The sequence below is a fragment of the Rattus norvegicus genome, chromosome 1 (genome assembly GCF_021556685.1).
Source record: "Rattus norvegicus strain SHRSP/BbbUtx chromosome 1, alternate assembly SHRSP_T2T, whole genome shotgun sequence".
NCBI classification, from domain to species: Eukaryota; Metazoa; Chordata; class Mammalia; order Rodentia; family Muridae; genus Rattus; species Rattus norvegicus.
In genome coordinates, this window is record NC_141534.1 from 122,134,328 (window position 1) to 122,149,586 (window position 15,259).

General features: G+C 42.1%; 6 non-coding genes across 6 annotated transcripts; all 6 read right to left on the reverse strand.

Moving 5' to 3' along the window:
• Positions 1 to 1,498: 1,498 nt before the first annotated feature.
• Positions 1,499 to 1,591, reverse strand: LOC148007513 (small nucleolar RNA SNORD116). Its single transcript, XR_015656668.1, has one exon. It is a non-coding gene; the product is annotated as a small nucleolar RNA SNORD116 (small nucleolar RNA).
• Positions 1,592 to 4,061: 2,470 nt separating this feature from the next.
• Positions 4,062 to 4,154, reverse strand: LOC148007514 (small nucleolar RNA SNORD116). The gene has a single exon (XR_015656671.1). It is a non-coding gene; the product is annotated as a small nucleolar RNA SNORD116 (small nucleolar RNA).
• A 2,472-nt stretch (positions 4,155 to 6,626) lies between these two features.
• LOC148007515 (small nucleolar RNA SNORD116) lies at positions 6,627 to 6,719 on the reverse strand. Its single transcript, XR_015656673.1, has one exon. It is a non-coding gene; the product is annotated as a small nucleolar RNA SNORD116 (small nucleolar RNA).
• A 2,471-nt stretch (positions 6,720 to 9,190) lies between these two features.
• LOC148007516 (small nucleolar RNA SNORD116) lies at positions 9,191 to 9,283 on the reverse strand. The gene has a single exon (XR_015655528.1). It is a non-coding gene; the product is annotated as a small nucleolar RNA SNORD116 (small nucleolar RNA).
• A 2,471-nt stretch (positions 9,284 to 11,754) lies between these two features.
• LOC148007517 (small nucleolar RNA SNORD116) lies at positions 11,755 to 11,847 on the reverse strand. The gene has a single exon (XR_015656674.1). It is a non-coding gene; the product is annotated as a small nucleolar RNA SNORD116 (small nucleolar RNA).
• A 2,474-nt stretch (positions 11,848 to 14,321) lies between these two features.
• On the reverse strand, positions 14,322 to 14,414 carry LOC148007518 (small nucleolar RNA SNORD116). Its single transcript, XR_015655600.1, has one exon. It is a non-coding gene; the product is annotated as a small nucleolar RNA SNORD116 (small nucleolar RNA).
• Between the last annotated feature and the right edge of the window lie 845 nt (positions 14,415 to 15,259).

Here is a 15,259-nt window from a genome sequence, read left to right on the forward strand (position 1 = left end):
CCACATTAGATGAGTGGACTTCTTATGTACTCTTTCTCTATCTCGCTTCTTCACTTTCTCTCTTAAATTGACTAGCAGTGACTCTCCTAGCTTCTCAGTTTCTCATTCACATTCTCTCTATTTGGTTTCGTTATTTCTGTCAATCAAGATATCTGCTTTAATATCACAGTGTCCTCTTTCATTTCCCCGCTCTCTCCCCCCCCTCTCTCTTTCTGTCTCTTACTGTCTTCCTCTGTCTCACACATGCTTAGCCTCTTCAACAATTGTTCTTTCTCTCTTTCTCTGTCCATGCTCATATATCTCCTATTCAGGTTTTGACTGGTACTAAATTCCTGTGAGTGCTATTGCTGTGGTATCTGACATTGATCATCACAGAGAAAGTGTCTGTTCAAACCCTCTCAGGTCACCAAACAAAGCATAACCTGTAGTCACTGAGATATATGGTATTATCAACAGCAGGATCCTAAGCATACAGCTCACTTTCATAATCAAATGGAAACACAATTACCTGTTGATATTTGCTTGGAGAAAAGAACAATGTCTAAGATAACTGGACTACCATCAGACCCAAAACACATAGCCAAAATGCCAAGTTAATCTTCAGCAAGGCCACATCAAGACCATAAGGAAAGATAATCCCGCAGACACTCCATGCCTATCTTCTACGGCCATACCAAAATATAAAATTCCTAGAAGGAGTGTGTGTAAGAAACAAACTTGCATGCTCACATTCTTAGATCCTAGAATAGATGGAGATGTATGTCCAGACCATTTTGGTAGTGTCAATCCATAAGAACTGCTGGCAAACTACCCGGATAGACTGACAAAAAATGTCCCAACGATATAATTAGAAACTAGGATTAAAATGGGTGTTCTCCATACATCCATGAAGGTGGTATGAATCCTGGGACATTTGAAAGCATGTCCTTCTAGAATCCACCGACACGAAGGCTACATGCCAACCTTATAAATTCCAAGGCTCTCTTTCCAACCTAATTGCCATGGCCACAATCAGTCGTTCAAGAAAACAGAGCTTTGTTTTCACACAGGAAGAGTCCACATTCCCATAGTTCCTGAGAATTGCTACTGCCTCATTCCACATGTCGCCTGTAACCTTCCCGTTATGTATCTCTGTTTTATGAAACAGAAGGGTTATCATTCATGCGAAGGTTCAGACAGGGACAGAAACACATTTCCTGACATTCCAGTGTACATTGTTGCACTATGCTGCCCCGCTAAACTTACATTTGCCTCACAACCTACTATACAGTATTGTTGATGGAGTTGGTAGGGCTAACTTCCAAGATAATGACAATGATCTCCTCAACTGGAAAGCATGTTATCATTAGAGCAAAAGGTGAAGCCTTGATTTAGGCCATGATTTCTGGTGATTTAGGCAAGCAAAGAACATTCTGAAGGCTCTCTCAATGGATCCAAGTCTCGCAAGATGAATGGAGGCCATGTGAGTCCCTCAGTGACATTTGTGATCCCAGGTGCTGGACCTCAGTCACGATGATAGTGGCGGTATTGAGTTTTCACTCATTTTGTTCAGCTTTCCAAGGAATGTTTTATTGGAAATCATCATCGATCCAAGCACGCTGGTGTACCCCCTGCCATGACACTTAGTATACTCAAAATAGATCAGGTTTCGTGAGGGAAGAGAATTCAAGACATTCACATCCTTTACCACCAACCAATGGGCCTATTCTCCAATCACAGGAGTAGCCACAGGCAGTGAGCCTGAACCAGGTCCCAAAGGATCATGATTCAAGGTTGGGAACTCCTGCGAGCTCCATCAACACCTGAGCACTTTGAGTTCCTTTGGAAAGTCAAGTGTTTCTTACCTTTCACTTCAGGTATCCTCAGGCAAGAGAGCTTCAACTGATGACATCAGGGCAGGCGATGTTAGGCTTCTTCCAACTTCATCTGATGTTCCATACTCAGTGCCTCTGCAAGCCGTCCTTGTCCGGTATGAGACAGGGACTCTGTCCCTGAAAGTAAAGCAAATAGCACATTCCCCCACTTTATTGGATTCCTTGCAAATCATGGAGACTGTGATGCATTGTTGTTAGTTCTTAATTTATTGAAACTTGGGCTCTCTCAGCACTCCTTCCGTCCTCTAGAAATTTGCCCTCACAATCCATATCAGAGATATTTTTCCTCCAAGGAACTGTTTGGGGACATAATTTTCCCAATTCTATCACCGAATTCCTGGAGGTTACCATGCAACAAAGTTCTTAAGATGGGACGAAGCCAATATCTGATCCCGAAAACTACAGTAGTATGTACATCAATTGAGAACCATACAAAGAAATTGGCACGAGGTACACAACAGAATGAGACCACTAACATGGCATAATGGAAGTTGTCTACAAAAATGAGTAAATCTCAGTTCAGCCGGATAGACAGAGAAAATCAGGCCTTACTCTTCCCATGGAAACCACCAGAATCTTAATAGCTTTGGCCACAATCGGAGCACCCTACATAATCATAACATACTACACCTATTAGTCCTACTCTGCCTTCGATGAGAACCGATTCAAATATCATATAAGATTCTCATCCACATTAGATGAATGGACTTCTTATGTACTCTTTCTCTATCTCGCTTCTTCACATTCTCTCTGAAATTGACTAGCAGTGACTCTCCTAGCCTCTCAGTTTCTCATTCACAGTCTCTCTATTTGGTTTCCTTATTTCTGTCAATCAAGATATCTGCTTTAATATCACAGTGTACTCTTTCACTTCCCCCCCTCTCCCCCCCCCTATCTCTTTCTGTCTCTTACTGTCTTCCTCTGTCTCACACATGCTTAGCCTCTTCAACAATTGTTCTTTCTCTCTGTCTCTGTCCATGCTCCTATATCTCCTATTCAGGTTTTGACTGGTACTAAATTCCTGTGAGTGCTATTGCTGTGGTATCTGACATTGATCACCACAGTGAAAGTGTCTGTTCAAACCCTCTCAGGTCACCAAACACAAGCATAAACTGTATTCACTGAGATATATGTTATTATCAACAGCAGGATCCTAAGCATACAACTCACTTTCATAATCAAAGGGAAACACAATTACTTGTTGATATTTGCTTGGAGAAAAGAACAATGTCTAAGATAACAGGACTACCATCAGCCCCAAAACACATAGCCAAAATGCCAAGTTAATCTTCAGCAAGGCCACATCAAGACCATAAGGAAAGATATTCCCGCAGACACTCCATGCCTATCTTCTACGGCCATACCAAAATATAAAATTCCTAGAAGGAGTGTGTGTAAGAAACAAACTTGCATGATCACATTCTTAGATCCTAGAATAGGTGCAGATGTATGTCCAGACCATTTTGGTACAGTCAATCCATAACAACTGCTGGCAAACTACCCGGATAGACTCAAAAAAATGTCCCAACAATAAAAATAGAAACTCGGATAAAATGGGTGTTTTCCATACATCCATGAAGGTGGTATGAATCCTGGGACATTTGAAAGCATGTCCTTCTAGAATTCACCGACAAGAAGGCTACATGCCAACCTTTTAAATTCCAAGGCTCTCTTTCCAACCTAATTGCCATGGCCACAATCAGTCTTTCAAGAAAATAGAGCTTTGTTTTCACACAGGAAGAGTCCACATTCCCATAGTTCCTGAGAATTGCTACTGCCTCATTCCACATGTCGCCTGTAACCTTCCCGTTATGTATCTCTGTTTTATGAAACAGAAGGGTTATCATTCATGCGAAGGCTTCAGACAGGGACAGAAACACATTTCCTGACATTCCAGTGTACAGTGTTGCACTATGCTGCCCCGGCTAAACTTACATTTGCCTCACAACCTACTATACATTATTGTTGATGGAGTTGGTAGGGCTAACTTACAAGATAATGACAATGATCTCCTCAACTGGAATGCATGTTATCATTAGAGCAAAAGGTGAAGCCTTGATTTAGGCCATGATTTCTGGTGATTTAGGCAAGCAAAGAACATTCTGAAGGCTCTCAACTGGATCCAAGTCTCGCAAGATGAATGGAGGCCATGTGAGTCCCTCAGTGACATTTGTGATCCCAGGTGCTGGACCTCAGTCACGATGATAGTGGCGGTATTGAGTTTTCACTCATTTTGTTCAGCTTTCCAAGGAATGTTTTATTGGAAATCATCATCGATCCAAGCACGCTGGTGTACCCCCTGCCATGACACTTAGTATACTCAAAATAGATCAGGTTTGGTGAGCGAACAGAATTCAAGACATTCACATCCTTTACCACGAACCAATGGGCCTATTCTCCAATAACAGGAATAGCCACAGGCAGTGAGCCTGAACCAGGTCCCAAAGGATCATGATTCAAGGTTGGGAACTCCTGCGAGCTCCATCAACACCTGAGCACTTTGAGTTCCTTTGGAAAGTCAAGTGTTTCTTACCTTTCACTTCAGGTATCCTCAGGCAAGAGAGCTTCAACTGATGACATCAGGGCAGGCGATGTTAGGCTTCTTCCAACTTCATCTGATGTTCCATACTCAGTTCCTCTGCAAGCCGTCCTTGTCCGGTAGGAGACAGGGACTCTGTCCCTGAAAGTAAAGCAAATAGCACATTCCCCCACTTTATTGGATTCCTTGCAAATCATGGAGACTGTGATGCATTGTTGTTAGTTCTTAATTTATTGAAACTTGGGCTCTCTCAGCACTCCTTCCGTCCTCTAGAAATTTGCCCTCACAATCCATATCAGAGATATTTTTCCTCCAAGGAACTGTTTGGGGACATAATTTTCCCAATTCTATCACCGAATTCCTGGAGGTTACCATGCAACAAAGTTCTTAAGATGGGACGAAGCCAATATCTGATCCCGAAAACTACAGTAGTATGTACATCAATTGAGAACCATACAAAGAAATTGGCACGAGGTACACAACAGAATGAGACCACTAACATGGCATAATGGAAGTTGTCTACAAAAATGAGTAAATCTCAGTTCAGCCGGATAGACAGAGAAAATCAGGCCTTACTCTTCCCATGGAAACCACCAGAATCTTAATAGCTTTGGCCACAATCGGAGCACCCTACATAATCATAACATACTACACCTATTAGTCCTACTCTGCCTTCGATGAGAACCGATTCAAATATCATATAAGATTCTCATCCACATTAGATGAATGGACTTCTTATGTACTCTTTCTCTATCTCGCTTCTTCACATTCTCTCTGAAATTGACTAGCAGTGACTCTCCTAGCCTCTCAGTTTCTCATTCACAGTCTCTCTATTTGGTTTCCTTATTTCTGTCAATCAAGATATCTGCTTTAATATCACAGTGTACTCTTTCACTTCCCCCCCTCTCCCCCCCCCCTATCTCTTTCTGTCTCTTACTGTCTTCCTCTGTCTCACACATGCTTAGCCTCTTCAACAATTGTTCTTTCTCTCTGTCTCTGTCCATGCTCCTATATCTCCTATTCAGGTTTTGACTGGTACTAAATTCCTGTGAGTGCTATTGCTGTGGTATCTGACATTGATCACCACAGTGAAAGTGTCTGTTCAAACCCTCTCAGGTCACCAAACACAAGCATAAACTGTATTCACTGAGATATATGTTATTATCAACAGCAGGATCCTAAGCATACAACTCACTTTCATAATCAAAGGGAAACACAATTACTTGTTGATATTTGCTTGGAGAAAAGAACAATGTCTAAGATAACAGGACTACCATCAGCCCCAAAACACATAGCCAAAATGCCAAGTTAATCTTCAGCAAGGCCACATCAAGACCATAAGGAAAGATATTCCCGCAGACACTCCATGCCTATCTTCAACGGCCATACCAAAATATAAAATTCCTAGAAGGAGTGTGTGTAAGAAACAAACTTGCATGATCACATTCTTAGATCCTAGAATAGGTGCAGATGTATGTCCAGACCATTTTGGTACAGTCAATCCATAACAACTGCTGGCAAACTACCCGGATAGACTCACAAAAAATGTCCCAACAATAAAAATAGAAACTCGGATAAAATGGGTGTTTTCCATACATCCATGAAGGTGGTATGAATCCTGGGACATTTGAAAGCATGCCCTTCTAGAATCCACCGACAAGAAGGCTACATGCCAACCTTTTAAATTCCAAGGCTCTCTTTCCAACCTAATTGCCATGGCCACAATCAGTCTTTCAAGAAAATAGAGCTTTGTTTTCACACAGGAAGAGTCCACATTCCCATAGTTCCTGAGAATTGCTACTGCCTCATTCCACATGTCGCCTGTAACCTTCCCGTTATGTATCTCTGTTTTATGAAACAGAAGGGTTATCATTCATGCGAAGGCTTCAGACAGGGACAGAAACACATTTCCTGACATTCCAGTGTACAGTGTTGCACTATGCTGCCCCGGCTAAACTTACATTTGCCTCACAACCTACTATACATTATTGTTGATGGAGTTGGTAGGGCTAACTTACAAGATAATGACAATGATCTCCTCAACTGGAATGCATGTTATCATTAGAGCAAAAGGTGAAGCCTTGATTTAGGCCATGATTTCTGGTGATTTAGGCAAGCAAAGAACATTCTGAAGGCTCTCAACTGGATCCAAGTCTCGCAAGATGAATGGAGGCCATGTGAGTCCCTCAGTGACATTTGTGATCCCAGGTGCTGGACCTCAGTCACGATGATAGTGGCGGTATTGAGTTTTCACTCATTTTGTTCAGCTTTCCAAGGAATGTTTTATTGGAAATCATCATCGATCCAAGCACGCTGGTGTACCCCCTGCCATGACACTTAGTATACTCAAAATAGATCAGGTTTGGTGAGCGAACAGAATTCAAGACATTCACATCCTTTACCACGAACCAATGGGCCTATTCTCCAATAACAGGAATAGCCACAGGCAGTGAGCCTGAACCAGGTCCCAAAGGATCATGATTCAAGGTTGGGAACTCCTGCGAGCTCCATCAACACCTGAGCACTTTGAGTTCCTTTGGAAAGTCAAGTGTTTCTTACCTTTCACTTCAGGTATCCTCAGGCAAGAGAGCTTCAACTGATGACATCAGGGCAGGCGATGTTAGGCTTCTTCCAACTTCATCTGATGTTCCATACTCAGTGCCTCTGCAAGCCGTCCTTGTCCGGTATGAGACAGGGACTCTGTCCCTGAAAGTAAAGCAAATAGCACATTCCCCCACTTTATTGGATTCCTTGCAAATCATGGAGACTGTGATGCATTGTTGTTAGTTCTTAATTTATCGAACACTTGGGCTCTCTCAGCACTCCTTCCGTCCTCTAGAAATTTGCCCTCACAATCCATATCAGAGATATTTTTCCTCCAAGGAACTGTTTGGGGACATAATTTTCCCAATTCTATCACCGAATTCCTAGAGGTTACCATGCAACAAAGTTCTTAAGATAGGACGAGGCCAATATCTGATCAAGAAAACTACAGTAGTATGTACATCACTTGAGAACCATCCAAAGAAATTGGAACGAGGTACACAACAGAATGAGACCACTAACATGGCTTAATGGAAGTTGTCTACAAAAATAAGTAAATCTCAGTTCAGCCGGATAGACAGAGAAAATCAGGCCTTACTCTTCCCATGGAAACCACCAGAATCTTAGTAGCTTTGGCCACAATCGGAGCACCCTCCATAATCATAACATACTACACCTATTAGTCCTACTCTGCCTTCGATGAGAACCGATTCAAATATCATATAAGATTCTCATCCACATTAGATGAGTGGACTTCTTATGTACTCTTTCTCTATCTCGCTTCTTCACTTTCTCTCTTAAATTGACTAGCAGTGACTCTCCTAGCTTCTCAGTTTCTCATTCACATTCTCTCTATTTGGTTTCGTTATTTCTGTCAATCAAGATATCTGCTTTAATATCACAGTGTCCTCTTTCATTTCCCCGCTCTCTCCCCCCCTTTCTCTCTTTCTGTCTCTTACTGTCTTCCTCTGTCTCACACATGCTTAGCCTCTTCAACAATTGTTCTTTCTCTCTGTCTCTGTCCATGCTCATATATCTCCTATTCAGGTTTGACTGGTACTAAATTCCTGTGAGTGCTATTGCTGTGGTATCTGACATTGATCACCACAGAGAAAGTGTCTGTTCAAACCCTCTCAGGTCACCAAACAAAGCATAACCTGTAGTCACTGAGATATATGGTATTATCAACAGCAGGATCCTAAGCATACAGCTCACTTTCATAATCAAATGGAAACACAATTACCTGTTGATATTTGCTTGGAGAAAAGAACAATGTCTAAGATAACTGGACTACCATCAGACCCAAAACACATAGCCAAAATGCCAAGTTAATCTTCAGCAAGGCCACATCAAGACCATAAGGAAAGATAATCCCGCAGACACTCCATGCCTATCTTCTACGGCCATACCAAAATATAAAATTCCTAGAAGGAGTGTGTGTAAGAAACAAACTTGCATGCTCACATTCTTAGATCCTAGAATAGATGGAGATGTATGTCCAGACCATTTTGGTACAATCAATCCATAAGAACTGCTGGCAAACTACCCGGATAGACTGACAAAAAATGTCCCAACAATAAAATTAGAAACTAGGATTAAAATGGGTGTTCTCCATACATCCATGAAAGTGGTATGAATCCTGGGACATTTGAAAGCATGTCCTTCTAGAATCCACCGACACGAAGGCTACATGCCAACCTTTTAAATTCCAAGGCTCTCTTTCCAACCTAATTGCCATGGCCACAATCAGTCGTTCAAGAAAACAGAGCTTTGTTTTCACACAGGAAGAGTCCACATTCCCATAGTTCCTGAGAATTGCTACTGCCTCATTCCACGTGTCGCCTGTAACCTTCCCGTTATGTATCTCTGTTTTATGAAACAGAAGGGTTATCATTCATGCGAAGGTTCAGACAGGGACAGAAACACATTTCCTGACATTCCAGTGTACATTGTTGCACTATGCTGCCCCCTCTAAACTTACATTTGCCTCACAACCTACTATACATTATTGTTGATGGAGTTGGTAGGGCTAACTTCCAAGATAATGACAATGATCTCCTCAATGGAAAGCATGTTATCATTAGAGCAAAAGGAGAAGCCTTGATTTAGGCCATGATTTCTGGTGATTTAGGCAAGCAAAGAACATTCTGAAGGCTCTCTCACTGGATCCAAGTCTCGCAAGATGAATGGAGGCCATGTGAGTTCCTCAGTGACATTTGTGATCCCAGGTGCTGGACCTCAGTCACGATGATAGTGGCGGTATTGAGTTTTCACTCATTTTGTTCAGCTTTCCAAGGAATGTTTTACTGGAAATCATCATCGATCCAAGCACGCTGGTGTACCCCCTGCCATGACACTTAGTATACTCAAAATAGATCAGGTTTGGTGAGCGAACAGAATTCAAGACATTCACATCCTTTACCACGAACCAATGGGCCTATTCTCCAATAACAGGAGTAGCCACAGGCAGTGAGCCTGAACCAGGTCCCAAAGGATCATGATTCAAGGTTGGGAACTCCTGCGAGCTCCATCAACACCTGAGCATTTTGAGTTCCTTTGGAAAGTCAAGTGTTTCTTACCTTTCACTTCAGGTATCCTCAGGCAAGAGAGCTTCAACTGATGACATCAGGGCAGGCGATGTTAGGCTTCTTCCAACTTCATCTGATGTTCCATACTCAGTGCCTCTGCAAGCCGTCCTTGTCCGGTATGAGACAGGGACTCTGTCCCTGAAAGTAAAGCAAATAGCACATTCCCCCACTTTATTGGATTCCTTGCAAATCATGGAGACTGTGATGCATTGTTGTTAGTTCTTAATTTATCGAACACTTGCGCTCTCTCAGCACTCCTTCCGTCCTCTAGAAATTTGCCCTCACAATCCATATCAGAGATATTTTTCCTCCAAGGAACTGTTTGGGGACATAATTTTCCCAATTCTATCACCGAATTCCTAGAGGTTACCATGCAACAAAGTTCTTAAGATAGGACGAGGCCAATATCTGATCAAGAAAACTACAGTAGTATGTACATCACTTGAGAACCATCCAAAGAAATTGGAACGAGGTACACAACAGAATGAGACCACTAACATGGCTTAATGGAAGTTGTCTATAAAAATAAGTAAATCTCAGTTCAGCCGGATAGACAGAGAAAATCAGGCCTTACTCTTCCCATGGAAACCACCAGAATCTTAGTAGCTTTGGCCACAATCGGAGCTCCCTCCATAATCATAACATACTACACCTATTAGTCCTACTCTGCCTTCGATGAGAACCGATTCAAATATCATATAAGATTCTCATCCACATTAGATGAGTGGACTTCTTATGTACTCTTTCTCTATCTCGCTTCTTCACTTTCTCTCTTAAATTGACTAGCAGTGACTCTCCTAGCTTCTCAGTTTCTCATTCACATTCTCTCTATTTGGTTTCGTTATTTCTGTCAATCAAGATATCTGCTTTAATATCACAGTGTCCTCTTTCATTTCCCCGCTCTCTCCCCCCCCTCTCTCTTTCTGTCTCTTACTGTCTTCCTCTGTCTCACACATGCTTAGCCTCTTCAACAATTGTTCTTTCTCTCTTTCTCTGTCCATGCTCATATATCTCCTATTCAGGTTTTGACTGGTACTAAATTCCTGTGAGTGCTATTGCTGTGGTATCTGACATTGATCATCACAGAGAAAGTGTCTGTTCAAACCCTCTCAGGTCACCAAACAAAGCATAACCTGTAGTCACTGAGATATATGGTATTATCAACAGCAGGATCCTAAGCATACAGCTCACTTTCATAATCAAATGGAAACACAATTACCTGTTGATATTTGCTTGGAGAAAAGAACAATGTCTAAGATAACTGGACTACCATCAGACCCAAAACACATAGCCAAAATGCCAAGTTAATCTTCAGCAAGGCCACATCAAGACCATAAGGAAAGATAATCCCGCAGACACTCCATGCCTATCTTCTACGGCCATACCAAAATATAAAATTCCTAGAAGGAGTGTGTGTAAGAAACAAACTTGCATGCTCACATTCTTAGATCCTAGAATAGATGGAGATGTATGTCCAGACCATTTTGGTAGTGTCAATCCATAAGAACTGCTGGCAAACTACCCGGATAGACTGACAAAAAATGTCCCAACGATATAATTAGAAACTAGGATTAAAATGGGTGTTCTCCATACATCCATGAAGGTGGTATGAATCCTGGGACATTTGAAAGCATGTCCTTCTAGAATCCACCGACACGAAGGCTACATGCCAACCTTATAAATTCCAAGGCTCTCTTTCCAACCTAATTGCCATGGCCACAATCAGTCGTTCAAGAAAACAGAGCTTTGTTTTCACACAGGAAGAGTCCACATTCCCATAGTTCCTGAGAATTGCTACTGCCTCATTCCACATGTCGCCTGTAACCTTCCCGTTATGTATCTCTGTTTTATGAAACAGAAGGGTTATCATTCATGCGAAGGTTCAGACAGGGACAGAAACACATTTCCTGACATTCCAGTGTACATTGTTGCACTATGCTGCCCCGCTAAACTTACATTTGCCTCACAACCTACTATACAGTATTGTTGATGGAGTTGGTAGGGCTAACTTCCAAGATAATGACAATGATCTCCTCAACTGGAAAGCATGTTATCATTAGAGCAAAAGGTGAAGCCTTGATTTAGGCCATGATTTCTGGTGATTTAGGCAAGCAAAGAACATTCTGAAGGCTCTCTCAATGGATCCAAGTCTCGCAAGATGAATGGAGGCCATGTGAGTCCCTCAGTGACATTTGTGATCCCAGGTGCTGGACCTCAGTCACGATGATAGTGGCGGTATTGAGTTTTCACTCATTTTGTTCAGCTTTCCAAGGAATGTTTTATTGGAAATCATCATCGATCCAAGCACGCTGGTGTACCCCCTGCCATGACACTTAGTATACTCAAAATAGATCAGGTTTCGTGAGGGAAGAGAATTCAAGACATTCACATCCTTTACCACGAACCAATGGGCCTATTCTCCAATCACAGGAGTAGCCACAGGCAGTGAGCCTGAACCAGGTCCCAAAGGATCATGATTCAAGGTTGGGAACTCCTGCGAGCTCCATCAACACCTGAGCATTTTGAGTTCCTTTGGAAAGTCAAGTGTTTCTTACCTTTCACTTCAGATATCCTCAGGCAAGAGAGCTTCAACTGATGACATCAGGGCAGGCGATGTTAGGCTTCTTCCAACTTCATCTGATGTTCCATACTCAGATCCTCTGCAAGCCGTCCTTGTCCGGTATGAGACAGGGACTCTGTCCCTGAAAGTAAAGCAAATAGCACATTCCCCCACTTTATTGGATTCCTTGAAAATCATGGAGACTGTGATGCATTGTTGTTAGTTCTTAATTTATCGAACACTTGGGCTCTGTCAGCACTCCTTCCGTCCTCTAGAAATTTGCCCCCACAATCCATATCAGAGATATTTTTCCTCCAAGGAACTGTTTGGGGACATAATTTTCCCAATTCTATCACCGAATTCCTGGAGGTTACCATGCAACAAAGTTCTTAAGATGGGACGAAGCCAATATCTGATCCCGAAAACTACAGTAGTATGTACATCACTTGAGAACCATCCAAAGAAATTGGCACGAGGTACACAACAAATGAGACCACTAACATGGCTTAATGGAAGTTGTCTACAAAAATAAGTAAATCTCAGTTCAGCCGGATAGACAGAGAAAATAAGGCCTTACTCTTCCCATGGAAACCACCAGAATCTTAATAGCTTTGGCCACAATCGGAGAACCCCCATAATCATAACTTACTACACCTATTAGTCCTACTCTGCCTTCGCTGAGAACCGATTCAAGTATCATATAATATTCTCATCCACATTAGAGGAATGGACTTCTTATGTACTCTTTCTCTATCTCGCTTCTTCACTTTCTCTCTGAAATTGACTAGCAGTGACTCTCCTAGCTTCTCAGTTTCTCACTCACATTCTCTCTATTTGGTTTCCTTATTTTTGTCAATCAAGATATCTGCTTTATATCACAGTGTCCTCTTTCACTTCCCACCCCCTCACTTCCCCCCCCTCTCTCTTTCTGTCTCTTACTGTCTTCCTCTGTCTCACACATGCTTAGCCTCTTCAACAATTGTTCTTTCTCTCTGTCTCTGTCCATGCTCATATATCTCCTATTCAGGTTTTGACTGGTACTAAATTCCTGTGAGTGCTATTGCTGTGGTATCTGACATTGATCACCACAGAGAAAGTGTCTGTTCAAACCCTCTCAGGTCAACAAACACAAGCATAACCTCTAGTCACTGAGATATATGTTATTATCAACAGCATGATCCTAAGCATACAGCTCACTTTCATAATCAAATGGAAACACAATTTCTTGTTGATATTTGCTTGGAGAAAAGAACAATGTCTAAGATAACAGGACTACCATCAGCCCCAAAACACATAGCCAAAATGCCAAGTTAATCTTCAGCAAGGCCACATCAAGACCATAAGGAAAGATAATCCCGCAGACACTTCATGCCTATCTTCTACGGCCGTACCAAAATATAAAAATCCTAGAAGGAGTATGTGTAAGAAACAAACTTGCATGATCACATTCTTAGATCCTAGAATAGGTGGAGATGTATGTCCAGACCATTTTGGTACAGTCAATCCATAACAACTGCTGGCAGACTACCCGGATAGACTGACCAAAAATGTCCCAACAATAAACATAGAAACTAGGATTAAAATGGGTGTTCTCCATACATCCATGAAGGTGGTATGAATCCTGGGACATTTGAAAGCATGTCCTTCTAGAATCCACCGACAAGAAGGCTACATGCCAACCTTATAAATTTCAAGGCTCTCTTTCCAAACTAATTGCCATGGCCACAATCAGTCTTTCAAGAAAACAGAGCTTTGTTTTCACACAGGAAGAGTCCACATTCCCATAGTTCCTGAGAATTGCTACTGCCTCATTCCACATGTCGCCTGTAACCTTCCCGTTATGTATCTCTGTTTTATGAAACAGAAGGGTTATCATTCATGCAAAGGTTCAGACAGGGACAGAAACACATTTCCTGACATTCCAGTGTACATTGTTGCACTATGCTGCCCGCGCTAAACTTACATTTGCATCACAACCTACTATACATTATTGTTGATGGAGTTGGTAGGGCTAACTTCCAAGATAATGACAATGATATCCTCAACTGGAAAGCATGTTATCCCAAGAGCAAAAGGTGAAGCCTTGATTTAGGCCATGATTTCTGGTGATTTAGGCAAGCAAAGAACATTCTGAAGGCTCTCTCAATGGATCCAAGTCTCGCAAGATGAATGGAGGCCATGTGAGTCCCTCAGTGACATTTGTGATCCCAGGTGCTGGACTTCAGTCACGATGATAGTGGCGGTATTGAGTTTTCACTCATTTTGTTCAGCTTTCCAAGGAATGTTTTATTGGAAATCATCATCGATCCAAGCACGCTGGTGTACACCTTGCAATGACACTTAGTACACTCAAAATAGATCAGGTTTGGTGAGGGAGCAGAATTCAAGACATTCACATCCTTTACCACGAACCAATGGGCCTATTCTCCAATCACAGGAGTAGCCACAGGCAGTGAGCCTGAACCAGGTCCCAAAGGATCATGTTTCAAGGTTGGGAACTCCTGCGAGCTCCATCAACACCTGAGCATTTTGAGTTCCTTTGGAAAGTCAAGTGTTTCTTACCTTTCACTTCAGGTATCCTCAGGCAAGAGAGCTTCAACTGATGACATCAGGGCAGGCGATGTTAGGCTTCTTCCAACTTCATCTGATGTTCCATACTCAGTTCCTCTGCAAGCCGTCCTTGTCCGGTATGAGACAGGGACTCTGTCCCTGATAGTAAAGCAAATAGCACATTCCCCCACTTTATTGGATTCCTTGAAAATCATGGAGACTGTGATGCATTGTTATTAGCTCTTAATTTATCGAACACTTGGGCTCTCTCAGCACTCCCTCCGTCCTCTAGAAATTTGCCCTCACAATCCATATCAGAGATATTTTTCCTCCAAGGAACTGTTTGGGGACATAATTTTCCCAATTCTATCACCGAATTCCTGGAGGTTACCATGCAACAAAGTTCTTAAGATGGGACGAAGCCAATATCTGATCCCGAAAACTACAGTAGTATGTACATCACTTGAGAACCATCCAAAGAAATTGGCACGAGGTACACAACAGAATGAGACCACTAACATGGCTTAATGGAAGTTGTCTACAAAAATAAGTAAATCTCAGTTCAGCCGGATAGACAGAGAAAATCAGGCCTTACTCTTCCCTG